Source organism: Echinops telfairi, unplaced genomic scaffold, assembly GCF_000313985.2.
Source record: "Echinops telfairi isolate 266 unplaced genomic scaffold, ASM31398v2 ScPeMD7_10;HRSCAF=50, whole genome shotgun sequence".
NCBI lineage: Eukaryota > Metazoa > Chordata > Mammalia > Afrosoricida > Tenrecidae > Echinops > Echinops telfairi.
This window is the reverse complement of record NW_022103907.1, coordinates 5,998,704-6,017,783: the sequence shown is the minus strand read 5'-3', so window position 1 is coordinate 6,017,783 and position 19,080 is coordinate 5,998,704. Positions and strand designations below refer to the sequence as shown.

Here is a 19,080-nt window from a genome sequence, read left to right as displayed (position 1 = left end):
GCGCGGGACGCACGGCGGCAGCCCGCAGCGCAGGCTTGAAAAGCTCTCTCTCGCGGTGGAGCCGAGTGTCAGAGCTCGGCAGCCAATCTCCGGCAGACGTGACGTCAGGCAGTAAATCCTAATTGGGGAATCCGTGAGAGGAGCCCGAGATCGCGCCGCCACCCTCCACGGCCACAGGGTCGATCGTTCTGATGGGGTCCGACAGGCCCCCGGGTCCACCTTCCTGGAGAGGACAAAGGGCCCGACACACGTCGCCCAAGGTCCTCTCCTCATGGAAGCCGCACAGGATGCGTTTGCGAGTGCTTGGAAAGCCTTCTTTTTTAAGCCGTGTTCGCTCGGATTCTTGCTGTGGGTCTATGACCGGGATGTCCAGGCGGACCCCACAGGGGACCGTCCCGAGCTGCCCAGGAGAGCGCCTTTGGAGGCGTCCGGGTCTGCAGGCTCTGGTACCCTGCTCCCAGCTCCCGGCTCGGCGGGTACGCGGAGCGGGCAGCAGGGAGCGCCCGCGCACAGGGACCCCCGCCGCAGGCTTCCAGCGCAGCCAGCCCTGCGCGCGTAGTTTAGCATCCCTGACTGCCACAGCCCATTTTCAGTATTTCAAACGAAAAGTCGTGGGAGGGAGGGAGAGGGAAAGGGAAAGTCGCGGCTTCTAGGACACTGGGCTATTGTGAAAAGGCATGGGGAAAACGGGATACAGATCATGGTAGTGGTGAGACAACACGACAGACAACCTATCATTGACGGTGGAAAGGCAACAGCAACAAAAACGTTCCATCTCTACTCAGCGCAATAAAAACTAAGATAAAAGTCCCTGGGTCTCTCACCCTGGAGATGACACCAAGAACACGGACGACGCTGGGAGTCTACAGTGCTGTTTGGAGAAATCCGTGAATAATCATGGAATAATCATGAACTAATGGCATGGACTTCTAGCATCTGAATTCAAAACACTGTCACCAGGGGACTTCATGATTTGATTTCATAAATGTAATTAAAAAACCCGTGGTTGTAGCTGTCCGTTTTATAAAACGCCGTTAAGTTAAGAATGATGGCCTGTTTCCAAGGCCCTGGCTTATTGTTCCTCTTTATCCTGAGCCAGTGCCTCTTTGTTTCGTCATCGGCCTGCATTGGTGAGTAGACAATTGGTAGCAAGCAATAATGATCTAAGAAGTAATCATGGAAAATCTATTTGAAATTGAGGAAACTGAATCCATTCATCGTTTTCCCCTCTCTGTACATTAGAGAAAGAGCTCCCTTATTTGACTTGGCAGAAAAGCACCTCGGGCCAGCTGCCAGAGCACCAGTTTCCTGTGAGAACACAGCCTGAGTGCCACTCTTGGGCTCTAGATTAAACAGCACTGGAGTGGAGGTCTTCAACGAGACCTCAGCTCCAATCCGAATATCACCACTCATGAGCCACCAGGCTGGCCACCCGCTCTTCCTCCTCCGTAACACAGAAAAGTTGGGTTTAAAAATCTCTCCAGCCCTGTCTGTGGACAGCCCCCCCGCCCAAAAAAAACAAACATTCAGGGTCCACCTGGACAGATATCAGTGAGATCATCCAGGTTAACTTCTTGAGCCAAGGCAAAATGAACCAGCTGATTGCTATAGGGATGGATTGTAACTAGTGTCTCAGAACAAAAGATGTATAAATTGTTGAAGAGGGAAAAACTAATGGGCTTTATAAACTTTCACCACAACTACTATTTTTATTAAGTGAACCAGCTGAGAAGGCTGTGGAAGATCAGTTAGTCAAGAAGTTGCTTCCTAGCAAAGGGTTCTGTGATGAAGGGCACAATGCAAGCTAAGAAATATCCACCAAGTGCCTACTGCGCCTAAAACACAGAACCAGGAGATATAAAATACCAGAACGCACAACCTCCCTAGATGAATGAGAAACTTCCTGCCTGGTTAGAGAGGAGACATAAATAAATGGAAGTCCACTGGCTGGATTGAGCAACACCTTGGGATGATAGAACACTCCAGAGCAGGACTTAGTTGTGTGACGCCAGTATCACAACACAACCACAGGGTTCTGTCACCCCATGGAACACTGACAACATCTGAAGAACATATAACACTTTCTGATCAGTTGCCATCCCGTCCACCCTAACTCATGGATGCTGTATATGCAACAGAACTAAATGTCGCAGTGTCCTGCCCGGACCTCGTTGGTAGGTTGGAACCCATCGTTGTAGCTATTCTATCAACTCATCACATCAAGGATCTCTCCTTTATGGACCCGCTACCAAACACTGTGATGTTTTCTAGGGACTGGTCCATCCTGATGACATGTCTAAAGTAAGCAGGACAAGGTGTTGGCATCTTTGCTTCTATGGAGCGTCGACACGTATTTCCTCCCAGGCTGACGTGTGCGTTCTTCTGGAAGTCCTTAAGATGTTCCCTCTTCCTTTCCAATCTCAGAGTCGGAACTGATTTCACAATAGAAAGGGAAAGCGGTTCCTACCTACGACTAACGCCAGGTCATGGAGACTGTACAGAGAGCTTACCACTCAGGTGAGTTAAGGGATTTAACAATTGAAACAGATGGGAGTGGGGTGGGATGGGTGTCTAGAGCTCACTGCATTGCGAAGAGCCAGAATAAACGGGAGAAGAGCTGTCAGCTAGGAGAACAATCAAGACACAGCAAAGGGTAACATCCCAACAGGACAGGGCTTTGCTAGTCTGCAGTGGTTTATGGACCGTTCGTGTGGGTCACTCTTACCAGCCAAGTAGCATAAACCAGCTCCTCTTTCGGGGGTTCATGTTCTGAACTACGAGTCAGCAGGGCTGGGCTCTGTTGCTGCTTTACTTCCCAGGCGACTTGAGCAAATTGTTTTACTTCTCCGAGCCTCAGTTTCCTGAGGATGTGAGGATCTGGCCAGAATATATGTATTTGTGGGGAGCAGTTATCTTTACCTACCCTATCTCACTGCCATCCAGTCAAGTCCGACTCCATGACCCTATAGGACAGAGAGCTTCCCCGGGGGTTTCTGAGAATGAAGTTATTTTACAGAAGTATAAAACTTCATCTTTCTTCGTCAGAGTACCTAGTGATTTTGAACTGCTGGCCTCGAGATGAACAGCTCACGAAAAAGATCCAATACAGAAAAAATACACAATGCAATCTTCCTTTTGCTTCTCCTAAAGCAAGGCCAAGGTGGGCATGTCATCCAAATCTCACCCAATTGCTGGCAGGTTTATGACGGATTTGGAAGTTCTTGTACAAAGGTGCCTGTGAAAGCCGAAACTTAAGGTGAAATAGTAACCTGTCGGAGAAGGAAAACTCACATATATTCCACTAAAGTGAATGACACAAAAGGGGTAAGACAGCACCTCGTCCAAGGTGGAACACTTGTAAAACCCCTCCCCCCTCCAAAAAAAAACCCCAGACCTATTCCATCTCTGACAGATCCCACTGTCCAATCGTTTCTGAAACAACCACAGGAAGAAGAAAGAAACCCAGTCTGGTGTGAATGTTAAACCCATCCCTAAGGGACTCATTTCCATGTTGGTATACATGTGTGTACATCCAGCCAATAACAGAAATATATGACCCATGAGAAAATGACCCCACTCTCCAGTCAGGAAATGCTAGTGAAATCCCAGTATTGCACATAAGTCTCCTGCTATTTATCTAGTGAGCGAGATCATCCTTGAAGAGTATTTTATGAACCCCATGTATGAAATGATCACTGATTACTCATCTAAAATGCTGAAATCACTAATGTTCCACAAGTGAAAGCCTCGTTTCTGCCAGACATGGCCAGTCTATGCCAAGTCTAGACCCAATGTAATGCCATGGGTCTTGGGCTCAAACCCCCTGAGGGTCCCAGGTCCATTTATATTGGCAGGACACAACTTCCTGGTTCAAAACATAAGTCTTTAAAGACCTCATAAAACTTCTTGAACTTCGGATTTTTATGGTTTTTACCAAACAATACACAGATGAGCTAAGTGTAAATGAATCAGAAAAGAGGATTATATTTCCCTTAAAAACTCATGAGCTTGGAGATTAGGGGAAAAAAGAAAGGTTGGCAAATGCCACCTTGTAAAGCACTTTGAGACCATTAGCCAAACTCGAAACGTAGCCAGGTTGCCTCATCCTTACACTTTATAAGCTTTATAATTGAAAATCTTTTCCTACATTTAAGATCAGCTGCAGAACAAATTTAGTGGCTGCCTGTGATCAACACTGCTTCCACCCATGTTCTCTTCAGAACAATGACTACATGGGGCACCTTCTAGTCCAGTGGTCCTCAAGCTGTGGGTGGCGACCCCTTTGGGGGGTTGAATGACCCTTTCACAGGGGCCGCCCGATTCATCACAGTAGCAAAATGACAGTGATGAAGTAGCAACCAAAATAGGTTTATGGCTGGGGGTGTCACCACCGCATGAGGAACTGTTTGAAAGGGTCGGCATGAGGAAGGTTGAGAGCCACTGCCCTAGTCCTTTCATGAAGAAATTCCTAGAAAGAGAAGGAAGGCAGGAGTGGATCAGTAGATTATCCATAAAACAGAACAAAAGAGTGAAAGAAGAGAGACCGAGGCCTGAAAAGGACAGGGAGGAGGAAACCAGGAGAAGGGACGCGGGGAGAAGGCGACAGGGAAGGAAGCAGTGGGACACTGAACAGAAAGAAGTGAACAGAGGTTAAAAGAAAACAAGGAAAATGAATTCGAGAAGGAGGACGGGAAGAGAACCCTGCACGAGCAAGAAAGTCAACAGGTAGGAGGAAGGAAAAAGGGAGAGGCATTAAAAATGACAGGCAGAGGGCAAAAGACCAATACATTGAATCGATAAGCTAAGTTTTGCAAGCTGCTCATGAGGATTCTGGCAGCTGTTTGTGAGCATCAACTAGTTCTGCCCTGCATCTCAACTTGTTCAGAAGGTGCTCGAACAGTGTGGCCGACGAGCAAGATGGCTACGACCACAGTGTCTCCTGGAGGCAACCTGCAAGTAGCTATCTTATTTTGTTCTCTTCTCCTCTTGTTATTTCAATCATTACACACACACACACACACACACACAAGCGCAAAAAGTGGGGGGTGGGAAGGGGATCAGAAATGTGTGATCTCCACCCTTAATGCCCATTGAAGATAATGTGAAGAACAAGTGGGATTCATACCAGTTACGCAAGCATCGTTCAAGTAAAACAAAGGAAAAGAACCACACAATCACATCAAGTGGCACAGGAGAGACATTTGCCAGCATCCATTCCTGGTTTAAAAAAAAAACAAACTTAATGTTGAGGGCAACAAATGTATAAATGTGCTTTACATAACTGATGTATGTATGGATTGTGATAAGAGTTGTATGAACCCCCAATAAAATGATTTTTTTAAAACTTAACAAAATAGAGAAGGGAAATTCCTCAACATAATAAAGGGAATATATGCAAAACTAACAGTCAACACTACTCTCAACAGAAAGAAACTGAAAGAATCCCACTAGCAAACAGGAGCAAGATGCGAGTGCCCTTTACACTCATTCTTATTCAAAAATGTGCAAGTTCTCAACTTTCCTATTGCCGCAACCCTTTAATACCATTCCTCATAGTGTGGGGACCCCCCCAACCATAAAGTTATTTTCGTTGCTATTTCATAACTGTCATTTTGCTACTGTTATGAATAGGGCGACCCCTGTGAAAGAGTTGTTTGACCCCCAAAGGAGTCATGACCCACAGGTTGAGTACCACTGTCTTAGAACTATCGGGCAAGGAAAATTAAGAGTATCCAAATTGGCAAGGAATAAATAAAACTCTCTATTTGCAGATGGTCTGCTCCCATACATATCTCCCAAAGACTCAGCAAGAAAATTGTTGGGATTGATTGAATGGTCCAGCAAGTGGCAGGATATAAGATCAACATACAAAAATCAATCAGATAACTTTACACTAACCATGAGAGCTCTGAAAAGAAAATTAGGAAAACAATACTGTTCATAATAACCACCCAAAGGATGAAATATTTAGGAATATAACTAGAGAAACAAATGGCTTCTGCAAAGGAAATGACCAAACACCACCACAAGTAATCAAGAGATGTATATAGATGGGAGAACATATCATGCTCATTAATAGAAAGACTTCACATTGTGAAAATGTCAACATTGTCCCAAACAATTTACAGATATAATGCAATCCCAATCCATATTCCAACAAGATTCTTTAAATAAATGGAAAAACTGCCAAGCACAAACAAGGGTGTGTCTGGCTGAAAAAAATAAAATAAATGGAAAAACTAATCACCAACCTTATGTGAAAAGCAAGGAGACTCTGGATAAGCAAAGTGCTGCTAAAGAATAAAGTAACTGGCCTCACACTTCCCGGTCTGAAAGCCTGTTACACAGCCATGATAGTCAACAGAGCCTGATACTGCTACAACAGTAGCTTCATAGACCAATTAGACAGAATCGAGAACCCAGAAATAAACCTGCCCACCTTCAACAAAGGGATAAAATATGAAATGAGGAAAATATAACCTCTTTAACAAAACTGGATATCCATTTCTGGAAGAAGGACACAGGACCCATTTATTGTGCCATATACAAAAACAACCTCAAGATGGATCAAAGACCTAAATGTAAAGCCTCGAACTATAGAGGTCACAAAGGAGACCCTGTGGGATGGGGTAGAACTGCTCCCTAGGGTTTCTGAGGCTGTAAATCTTTAGAGGAGCAGACAGGTCTCATGCCTGGTGGGTTTGAAATGCAGTTAGCAGTCTTAACCCACCACACCAACAGGGCCTTTTGCATTTTCCCTGGAGAATAGTAAGTATTTGGCAAATGCTGGACACAGTGGCACCCTGCTTCCACCTAGCTAACCACAGCTTTTCTGTGGGCTTGTCTTCTCACTTCAAGCCTCCCATTAGAAACAGTGTGATAAAATAGAAAACTGGATAGGGTTTGACGTCAAAGCGACCCGCGTTCAGATTTCCATTGCACAATTGTAAAAGCGTGACCTCAAAAACTCCTTGCATCTTGGCCTCCTCCTCTGAACAATAAAACCATGTTGCTTAGAATTAACTTGTGATCTGTCAAAGAAACTCCCAATAGTGGCCTTAAAAAGCAAGAGGAGGAGCTAAAAGAAAGAGAGAGTCCCTCAACAATATGGCCTGGCCCGGTGTGCGCAACAGTCGGTTGAAACATAGCAATGACTGTGTAATGTTTCATGGGATCAGGTGAGTTGGAACCAACTCAACACCTCGCAGCCACATACTTCTCTCACCCCCTGTCCCCACGATGTCCCCATGAGTTGAAATGAACTCAATGGTAACTGTTAATACTTCCTCCACTGAAACAGAAGAGTGGGCAAGGCTGACCTGGAAGGTGGCTCCATGCCCAACAGGGATTTGGACCCCTCTGATGCTAGTGCTCTATCATTCCTTTTCCCCCCAACTTTTTCTTATGAATTAGATGAGGGTTTATAGAGCAGATCATCCATTTTATATTCAATAACTCATCACACTTCTCAAGCATAGGAATAATCGTGAGGATGATGTAGGGCCGGGCAGGGTTTCATTTTGGTATGAACAGGGATTGCTAAGGTTCCGAAGGGGCTCCATGACGCTCAACAGGTACAAACAGGCACACGGTATTTGTCCTTTCGTGGTCCACTCTATAGAGGTGTATGAGCAGTATGCATGCTGGTCTTTCCAAAAAGGCTACTGGGGACTCATGAGGTCCCTAACTTACTGTACTGACTTTGGGTAAATTAGTGGGTCACTTGGCATCTCCCTACAACCCCAGCAATAAGTACCAGTGAAAAATGTCCAATGCCCAAAGGTCTTCAGAAGTATTTGGGTCCCAGTGAGGTTGGGTCTGGGGAAACATGGCCTCAGGTCAGTCCCTATTCTCCTCTGCTGTCCCACTCATGGGGCTCATAACAGCCTTTTGGGGCCTCCTGTCCAATGCAGCCTCTCTCTTCTGCTGTAGAAAGGATTATTCATGATTGCAGACAATCATCCCAAGCAGGATGGTGGGTTTGGAACACTGACTCAAAAATGCTAATAAGTGCCTGTGCTTATTTGAAAAAGGTGAATGCTGGTTTTTCCAATTTTACAAGTCGCTAGTGGAAAAAGAGATGTAAACCAAAAAAAGGTTGGTTCCAGGGGGTGCTTCCCGCAGGGGCAGGATTTGGTGGTGGTGAGGGGCATGAGGAACTTCAATGCGGGTGTAGAAAGGAGAGAAAACTTAACTAGGTGACACATAGGGTGGCTGGGGGGAGGGGTGTCAGCCAATGGTAGGGACCTAACATACGGTGGCAGAAGGTCGGATTCCTCAGAAGGTCGCTGAGTAGCTTCTTGAGTGTTTGTACGAGGGGTTGGAAGAAAACCTTCATCTTTGGACACGGGTTGTGAAGGGGAATTTGCCAACAGAATAGGGGCCACCAACATCATCTGGCACATTTCCTCAGTCCTGGGGAGAGGATTTGGAAGGACACTTACCTCACATCAATCTAAGGGAATTGGTCAGGGTGCCCAGGCTTGCCTGTCTGCACATTTCAAACTGCTGGGGGTCATAGGTACCCTTGTCAAGCCAACCAACCCCCCAAGTGGGCCACTTTCACTCACAAAGGGTCTGGAGCTTTCCAGGACAAATTTTAATCCTATAACCCATTAGCAAATCCTGTTTTAAAATGATCTAGTATACATTGTAAGGGGGATTTTATCTTTACAACAGGGTCCCCCATATGCTGACTCTCCTTAAAAGAGGAAGAATAGGACAACAGTGAACAAGGAGACCTCGAATTGGCTGAAGTTGGAGAAGGCTCCTTGGAAACAAATGCCGGTTACCTAATCAAACAGGCAGTCTGGATCCCATGAAGTGGGGCAGAATCATGAGATATCTCGTAACAGACACTGAATGTATTGGCTAAAATGTGCAACAATCCAGAGGACAGTGATTCACCAAGCTATAGACACTGGAGGGCTATCAAGAGCGTGACCCAGAAAACATAAAAATGCCACCAAGGATTTTTGAAAAGGGATCCACTCAGTAGGGGCTGTCACTGTCAGGCCGAGGGCCAGAACCAAAACAAGTGGGTGAGGAATGAGGAGATAAGAGAGGAAGCAAATGAAGGTAAACAAGCGGCCATCTAGCTCAGAAGCAGCAAAGTCCACATGGAAGAAGCATACCAGCCTGTGCGATCACGCGGTGTCGAAGGAATCTGGTATCAGGCATCATCAGAACAAAAAATCTTACCATAGTGAATGAGAGGGGAGTGCAGAGTGGAGACCCAAAGCCCATTTGTAGGCCACTGGACATCCCTTTACAGAAGGGTCTCAGGGAGGAGACAAGCCAGTCAGGGTGTGATGTAGCAATGATGAAACATATAACTTTCCTCTAGTTCCTAAATGCTTCTTCCCCCACCCCTCACTATCATGATCCGAACTCTACCTTGCAAGTCTGGCTAGACCAGAGGATGTACACTGGTACAGATAGGAACTGGAAACATGGGGAATCCAGGGCAGATGATTCCTTCAGGACCAGTGGTATGAGTGGTGATACTGGGAATGTAGAGGGAGAGTGGGTTGGAAAGGGGAAACCGATTACAAGGATCTACATTTGACCTCCTTCCTGGGGGGATGGACAACAGAAAAGTGGGTGAAGGGAGACATCGGACAGGGCAAGATATGACAAAATAATAATTTATAAATTATCAAGGGTCCATGAGGGAGGGGGGAACAGGGAGGGAAGGGAAAAAATGAGGAGCTGATGCCAGGGGCTTAGGTGGAGAGCAAATGTTTTGAGAATGATGAGGGCAATGAATGTACACAATTGATGTATGTATGGATTGTGATAAGAGTTGTATGAGCCCCTAATAAAATGATTAAAAAAAGAGAGAGAGGAAGCAAAACCACCATGATGAGAGCATTAGGGAAAAGAAACTTTAAAACTAACCTATTTACCAGATAACTATGTGAGCATCTCCCAGGTAGCTACAGAACAGGTCAGTGAAGTTCTCTAGGGCCCTGGAACATCTCAGGTGGTCTCTCCCCTGAGGCCTTCTTCCACCTGGGTCAGCTGGCCGGCTGAGGCTCTGTTCCGGACGGCACAGTGGCTGTCTTGCTGGAGCTTCCAAAATGTTATGAATCGCTAGAGATTAAAGACCACAGTAATACTGTGAAATTGAATTTGGAGTCTTTATTAAGCTGGTGGCTATGGGAGGACTAGCATCTTTTAACATCCTGAAGCCCCTGAATAGCAGTTAGGCAGGGTATAAAAAGACAAAAACCTGATCTTGTTTTTCAAGCAGCAAAGTACAAGACTCTAACTGCGTCCTGTTTTCCCACTCTTATTAGCCTAGCTGATTAGACCCTTAAAGAAGCATTAGTCTCCAGTAACTTCCTGGAACAGGGTGTGGGTACATACATAGTATCTGGGAATAAAATTTATGATAAAATCTTGGAACAGGTGAGGGGGGGTGATAGTTATCTGAAGGCTAAAAATTTAGGTAGGAAAATTACCAGGACAGCTTGCCATAGCAAGTGGGCTATAGGGGACATAGCTTTAAGGCAAGATGACATCATCTATACTTCCCTTGGGGAGCGGGGGCCTGGTAGCCAGAATATCGGGGTAGGCTGGAACACTACAATTAAAAGTATGGAAAACTTCATGAATTTGCATGTCATCCTTGTGCATGGGCCATGCTAATCTTCTCTGTATTGTTTCAATTTTAGTATATGTGCTGCTGAAGCAAGCACCAATATACACTTTTATGGGGGAAAAAAACCTTTTATTTCCACTTCCAAAAATTTAAAACTGATACCCGATCTTTAATCATTAGGCACCTTGGTGGTGTGGTGGGTTGTCCATTGAGTTGCTAATCACATGAGGTTGGAGGTTCAAGCCCACCAGCTTCTCGTTGGGAGAAAAATGAGGCTTTCTGAGCCCATGAATAGTTACAGCCTCAGAAACCCAAAGGTGAAATTCCACTCCGTCCTATAGAGTCGCATGAATCAGAGTTGACCTGATGACAGTGAATTTCATTTGATTTTATAACTATTACGGCAGTATAATGATTTTTATTTAAGAACTTTCTCATCCATATCCCTCACGCTATAAAGGAGTTCCCCTCTCCAGGAGTTTGCACCTTGGACACACGCATAGAGAATTGAGCTAGACCTCAACAAAGCAATCTATTGAACAGTTGTCCCTTGATCGCAAAAAGACCCTCAAACCACTTTCATGTCACTCTGGAGTCCGAATGCTAAACACTCCTTCAACTTTCTAATCAGTCAGTGGAGTTTTCTTAATTTTCCTGCTTGTATGTAACTTCAAAGATAGCCACACACCTGCAAGTTTGGTTGAATGTCAGATAGGACAGCAGAGTAATGTTCTTGCCACCGAGATAGAGCTACTTATAAATCATGATTCAATTTTAAAAGGAAACTCCTGCTTTGCTTTAGGGACAACGTTTGCCAGAGAGCTGAGTTGCAAGGACTGCTTCTCTATTTAAATTTCAACTTCCTTATTTAAATGTCTTTTCTCTGCATAAGAACAGCCAGCCAACACCTCTAGACCAAGTTGCTCCGGGAGTTTAACACTTGATCCTAATCAAATTTTCCACTAGATTCTCTCTGCCACCCACCAAACAGATGAATGCATGACAGAGTGAATACAGCAGTCTAGGGGAAAAGAAAGAAATCAAGGACAAAAGATACAATACCATCACTACTTGTCAATTGTAGCCCTGTCTATTTTTTTTAAAGACCCAAATTGCATCCTGACAGTCCTTTACAGACTATCCCTGTCTTGATTTCCTGGGGCTACGATAACACAGCCACCACCAGTACGTGGCTTTAAACAACAGATACTTATTTTCTCACTGCTCCCAGGGTGGTGGTGGTTATCATATGCCACAAAGTTCCATCTGACACTACTGACCTCCTGGGACAGAGTCGAACTACTCGGTTGACTGATCTTTATGGCCACCACTTGTCGACCAGCTTGTCACACTGCGGTGGCTTGCATGTTGCTGTGATGCTGGAAGCTCTGCCACTGGGCTATCAAATACTCGCAGGGTCACCCATGGTGGACAGGTTTCAGAGGACGTTCTAGACTAAAGGGACTAGGAAGAAGAATCCAGCGATTTATTTCCACACACATGCACATAATAAGGCAGTGAAATATCTACTGGGTAAGAGCACAACAGTGTCTCATGTAGTGCTAGATGAGTCCCTCGGGTTGGAGCAGAACCCAGACCGCACTCCCTGCCTTCAAGTCAGCGCCGACTCATCCCTGTAAGACAGGGTAGATCTGGCCCCGTGAATGTCGGAGACCGTAACTCTGCATGGGGATAGAAAGTCCCCGTCTTTCTCCCAAGGAGTGGCTGGTGGTTTGGTTGACCTTGAGGTTAGCGTTGGAAGGCACTCAATCTACGGCTGAGAAGGAGTTGCTCCGCAAACAAGAGCCGTCCTCGCTCACGTGAACGGAGGAAAGTGCCTTCATTTGTATGTGCCGCGACTCAAACGGAGGAGGCAGGGCTGCAAACGTCCATGAGCAATCAGAAACTGGAATGTACAACATATCAATATAGGAAAATTAGAAGTCATCAAAATGAAAGGAATACTTGAAGATTATATCTTAGGCATTAGGGAGCTGAACTAGGCCAGGATTGGCCATTTTGAGCTGAAAAATCATATGGTTGTCTATTTCAGAACTGACAAGTTGAACAGGAGCATTGGCGCATTCACTATCAGAGACCATTTCAAGATCGATGCTGAAGCACGACTCTGTAAACCATCGGATAATATCCACACAGTACAAGGAAACCAGTTCATGTGCTATTATTCAAATTCACACAGAAATCTGAATTTTTTCCAAACTACTAAAGCTGAGGTTGAAGTATTCGAAGATTTTTTTTGGTACCAATTCTACAGTCTGAAATTGATCAAACATGCAATCAAGATGCATTTATGATTACTGGTGTTTGAAAAATTTTTGAAAGGCTCAATAATTGGAAACTATGGCTTTGATGATGGAAGTGTGTGAACATGGCATGAAGGAGGGCAACACCTGACCTCCTCTGGCTTCCCTATGACCACAGGGCAGAGGTCAGGCATTCCTCCACCCTCCATCTTTCTTTTCCCAATTCTTTTTTTTTTATTAATTAATTATTTTTAAATCATTTTATTAGGGCCTCATACAACTCTTATCACAATCCATACACACATCAATTGTGTAAAGCGCATTGTACATTCATTGCCCTCATCATTCTCAAAACATTTCCTCTCCACTTAAGCCCCGGGCATTAGGTCCTCATTTTTCCCCTCCCTCCCCACTCCCTGCTCCCTCATGAGCCCTTGATAATGTATAAATTGTTATTTTGTCATATCTTGCCCTGTCCAACGTCTCCCTTCACCCACTTTTCGGTTGTCCATCCCCCAGGGAGGAGGTCACATGTAGTTCCTTGTAATCGGTTCCCTCCTTCCCAATTCTAATAACAACCTTTTCTCCCATGGCACTTTACTTTTCTGCTGGGTTCAATAATTCATTGCAATCACCCCATGGAACTCACAGACAAAAATCCACAATTATGGGGGTTACTAGGGCAGTTAACAGATTACCACAAGTTAGGATCAGTAAACAGTAAGAACACAGCTCTTGGTCCACAACAGCACTTTCCTCAGTCAGTAGCCAAGTCTTGCCATTCTTCACCCTCTCAGCCACATGGCCTTTGGCCTCTGCCTTCCTTGGGAATCCAGCCTGCTGCTCTGCCTCACAGTCTTACTGTCTCAGTGGCACCCCTCTGTTCTCACAGTTTCCTGGCCTTTACCTCTGGTATTGGCCTGGCTCCTTTGCTCTGTCTCATTGGCTCTTTGTCACAGCATCTGGTGCTCCGGTCTCAGCCTCCACGCCACTTCAGACAGAGATCTCAAACCTGCGCCACTGGTGGTTTTTCTGCCAACGGTCCTGAGATTTTTCTGTTTCTGAGATGGCTCTTTTTTTCTTTCATCTTGAAAAAGTTTATATTTAGCATTAGCCAGCGGGGCTCACTTTAGATGATTCCAATTTTGTTGGTAACATCTAACGCGTCATAGTCAGGAGCCAGTCGAACATAGGCCTTCTTCTCACTGTCAGGCCCGATCAAGGTGTTGACCTTGGCTACGTCCATGTCATCGAGCTTTTTCACAGCCTGCTTGATCTGGTGTTTGTTGGCTTTCACATCCACAGTGAACACAGTGTGTTGTTATTGTCAATCTTCTTCGTGGCAGACTCTGTGGTCTGGGGAATGTAATGATGGCATAATGGTCCAGCTTGTTTCTCCTGGGGGCACTCTTCCGGGAGTATTTGGGCTGCCTTCTCAGTCTCAGGGTCTTGGGCTGCCGGAAGGTGGGTGACGTGCAGATCTTCTTTTTTGTGTGGCTGTGGACGCCTTTCAGCACGGCCTTCTTGGCTTTTAAAGCCTTTGCTTTGGCTTCCGTTTTGGGAGGAGCAGGAGCCTCCTTCTTCGCCTTTGGCACCATCTTCGTGAAAAAGGCCTGAGATGGCTCTGATACACAAAGGAATGGCTTTATGGTTAGTTTTTATCTTTCAGCAGACCATACTCTCAAGAAAACCAAGGGTGGTGACTTGCTTCACACCCTCTATTAAGGTGACTTAAAAAAAAAACCTTAAAGTCACTGCACTGAGTCCATACTGACTCATAGTGACCCTAGCTTTACGGGAGTAGAAAGCCTCGGTTTTCTCCAGCTGGTGGTTTTAAACTGCTGACCTTGTAGCTAGCAGCCGAACACATAACAACTACACCACTATGACTCTTCTAGGGGCTATAGTTAGAAGGGGCATATGAATTGACTACATCTCAGCTGAAGATCAGAAATCACATAACAGACATTTGCAAGACCAACTACTTGTTCGTGGCAAACAACCTTTTTTCAAGAACATAAACAGCAAGTTGACATGTGGACCATACTAGATAGAATACACAAGAACCAACTGACATCATCTGTAAAAAAAAAAAAAAAAAGACAATGGAGAAATATAATATCAGTAAGAACAAGGCCAAGGGCTGACTGCAAAATGGACCATCAACTGATTTTATGCAAGTTCAAATTGAAGTTGAAGAGAATTAAAACCATTCCACAGGAAACTAAGTATATGCCATGTGAATTTAGATATCATCTCAAGAATAGATTTGACCACATTCAACACTAATTACCAGAGACTAGGAGAATTGTGGGATTATATCTAGGACATCATATTTGAAGAAAACAATAGGTCATTAGCAATACAGGAAAGAAAGAAAAGACCAACAATAGAATTATACGCAACATTAAAGAAAAACAATGATGCCATGAATCATCTCATATCATGGATGATCCTGGAGGGCATTATGCTGAAGGAAATAAATCAATCACAAAGGATAAATACTGTATGAAAACACTAATATAAAAGGTCTATAAATGAGTTACACAGAGAAAGAAACATTCTTTGGTTATTAAATACAGGAGGGAAAGGAATAAAAAGTGACCAATGAACAGACACATATAAACTTGGCTAAAGGGAAAGGCAACAATAAGGAGGAGTTTGGTACAATTTGACCAAAGCCAAGACACTGGGAGGAGCACAAGTGTGAAACGTAACAAAGGTCAATCTATCACACACACAATGCTGCAGTAATACTAATAACAATCTGTAAGCTCTAAATGGAAACAGACATGCAAGCTGAACAGGTGTGGGAAGGCAAACAACACTATATCCATGAGTACATGTATAAAAGGTTGGCAGATAGACAGATAGATATTGCAAGTAGTGTCATATAACCAAATGTGTATAAATTTTAGAATGGAAAAATGATGTGCTTTGTAACATTTCACTCAAGTCACAATAAAAAAAATAAGAGAAACAAAAAACCAAAAGTCAGAAGATTTTATAGAGAGAGAGAGAGAGAGAGAGAACCAGAGTTATGAAAACTTCTCAATCATAATCAAACACCTTGAAGGAATCAGTCACTGAACTTGAGGACTTAGGACCATAATATCTCAGGGAACATCTAAGTCAACTGGTAAAACATTGTTAGTATTCTACATCCAACTTTGATGAGTAGTAAATGGAATCATAAAACCTTGAGAGAAGTCATCTAATGTCCAATTATTGATCTCTCCCCCTCTGGAGAAAACAGGAGTGAAAAAAAGTTAAAAACTTGAACTAATAATCCAAAGTAGTAATGAACCACATAAACTACAGCCTCTACTATCTTGAGACCAGTGGTGCCCAGCTACCAACACTAATTGCTGTGACCAGGGTTACAGTAGAAGATCGTGCACAGAGTAGCTTAAAAACGAGGTAGGAAAAAAAATCAAAATCATAAAGACAATTTGTGAGTCTGATAGAGATCGATGGAACTCCTGTAAGACTATTGCCCTTAGACACTTTTCAAACCTAGCTTACCCCTAAGGATGCCTTCAGTCAAACAATAGACAGGCCTACAACAAAGAGAACAATAACACGTGTGAGAACTGTAGTTCTCAAAACAATCAACCATGCCAAATAGGCAGCTTTTGTCAAAACACAAGGCTCCGATGACATGAAGGAAAAAAAAAAAAAAAGGATGAATTGAAATGGGAAGGCTGGAGAGGCAGTGGCGAGAGTGCTGTTACTTTGAGAGGATTGCAAGTAGTGTCACACAACAAAATGTGTATGAATTGCAGATGGAAAAATGATGTGCTTTGTAACATTTCACCCAAATCACAGTAAAAAAATAAGAGAAACAAAAGACCAAAATGAATGTCAGAAGAGACACTTTAAAACTGGCTCTTGAATGCAGAAAAGTTCAATCAAATAGAAGAAATAATGAAGTAAAGATTTCAAAGGGCTTCTCAAGAAGGCAAAGGGTTATAACAAAATGTGCAAATGCCTAGAGCTAGAAGACAAAAGAGAAGAATATACATTTCTCAAGCTCAAGAAACTGGAACACACACTCACACAGCTTTGGCATGCAGTACTGAAGGGGAAAATGGAAGGCACATAGAGACACTGATTAAAAAGAACCGCTTGACATACAACCATTTCAAGAGGGACATCGCAGGAGAGGATGGGGGGAATAGAGTGCTACCAGCAAAGAGGATGAGAAGAAAATGTTCTGACATTGATTGTGGTGATGACTGCTCGATTCTTAAAATGATTGACTCATTAAGTTGTATGAAATGTGAAGTAGATGCCAATAAAACTTTTTTTAAATTAATGATACTATAGAAAGATGTTCAAGCTGATTGAGAGCTATGGTGAAGAATCAGTTTCCAGGAATTGATGGGATGTCAGTTGAGATATTTCAACAAATGGGTGAAGCACTAGAAATGCTCATTCATCCTTGCCACAAAATTTAGAAGATAGTTGCCTGACCGAAAGACTAGAAGGGACCCCCTTTTGTGCCCATTCCATTGAAAGAGGATGCACCAAAATGCATTATTGAACAATATCATTCACATCACATGCAAGTAAAATGTGATGCAGATCATTCGGTAATGATTGTGTAGTTCATCTCGACAAGGAGCTGCCAGAGATTCCAGCCTGACTCAGAAGAGGATGTGACACAAGGGTATCACCGATGATGTCAGACGGAGAAAGCAGAAATACCAGAGAGATGTCTACTTGCGTTACATTGACTATGCCAAGGCATTCAACTGTGTGCTTCATAACCAAGTAGGCATCACATTGAGAAGAATCAAAATTCTAGAGCACTTAGTTGTGCCTGTGTCGAACCTGTACATAAACCAAGAGGCTGCCATTCTAACAGAACAGGGGATTACTGCGTGATTTAAAATCAGGAAAGATGTGTGTCAGGGTTGCATCTTTTCACCGTACTTATTCAATCTGTGTGGTGAGCAATTAATCTGAGAAGCTGGACTACATAAAGAAGAATGTGGCATCAGGATTGTAGGAATACTTATTAACAGCCTGTGATATGCAGATGACACACCTTGCTTTCTGATAGAGAGGACTTGAAGTATTTGCTAATGAAAGTTAAAGACGGCAACATCCAGTATGGAATGCAAGCCAATGTAAAGAAAACAAAAATCCTCACAACTGGACCAATAGATAAACTGACGATAAGCGGAGAAAAGATGGAAGTTGTCAAGAATTTCGTTTTACTTGGATCCACAGCCAATGCTTAGGGAAGTAGCGGTCAAGAATAAGCTGCTGGATAAAAGGAAGCTGATAATAAAGAGTTCAAGAAAGAAAATGTTTTGAAACGTATGATGGCAGCAATTGTATAATTATGCTTGATCTAGTTGAATTGTGGATTATTATAATATCTATAAGAACTCCCAATAAAATGATTCATCAAAACAAATAAATAAACAATCTGGGGAAACAAAGAAAGAAGATGATGTATTGCTTTGGGCAAATTTGCTGCACAAGATCTCTTGAAAGTGTTGAAGAGCAAGGATGTCACTTTAAGGGCTAAGAGGCACCTGATTCTCCAGTGTGAGGATGGAGTGGAGTTGGGCAATGTTTCCTTCTTTTGTATATAGGAGCATGTCTTAGTCTGGGTTCTTTAGAGAAACAAATCCACAGAAACTCATGTATAAGTGAGAGTTTTGTATAAAGGATAAGTGCACATCAAGAAAACATCCCAACCCAGTGCTGCCCAAGCCCACAAGTCCAACATTAACCCATATGTCCAACACCAATCTATAAAGTCCTCCTTCATCTCACAAAACACACACTATGATGCCGACTGCAGGAGGAAAGCCGAATCAGTGAGCGTGTAAGCATTTCAGCGCTTGCAGGGGTCTCCACACGGCTACTCCAACACCCAGGGCTGCATCGGGATAGGTCCATGAGGCTTCTCCTTGGGGATGTTTTGCAGGAAATGAGCCTTGCCAGCTGAAGCAGGGAACTGCTAAGGCAGCTGTACCCTGGTGCAACCATCACAAAGCAAGAGACCCAGAACTAGAAAGGCGAGGCTCACCGAGTCATTTATCCCTCTGCCCTTCAATTAACCCCACATGTGTTTATCAGCCAGATTGGCACAATAAACTAACTCAGAGAAACAACTCAAGGGCACCTACCAACAACACCATGCTGAGAAAAGAATCCCCAAAGCTGGACCATAAGCAGAACAGTACACTA

General features: G+C 43.9%; 1 non-coding gene and 1 pseudogene across 1 annotated transcript; both read right to left on the bottom strand.

Annotated features, from left to right (window-relative positions):
- Positions 1 to 10,596: 10,596 nt before the first annotated feature.
- LOC115868448 lies at positions 10,597 to 10,703 on the bottom strand. The gene has a single exon (XR_004045600.1). It is a non-coding gene; the product is annotated as a U6 spliceosomal RNA (small nuclear RNA).
- A 3,296-nt stretch (positions 10,704 to 13,999) lies between these two features.
- LOC101643326 lies at positions 14,000 to 14,468 on the bottom strand (annotated as a pseudogene).
- Positions 14,469 to 19,080: the final 4,612 nt, after the last annotated feature.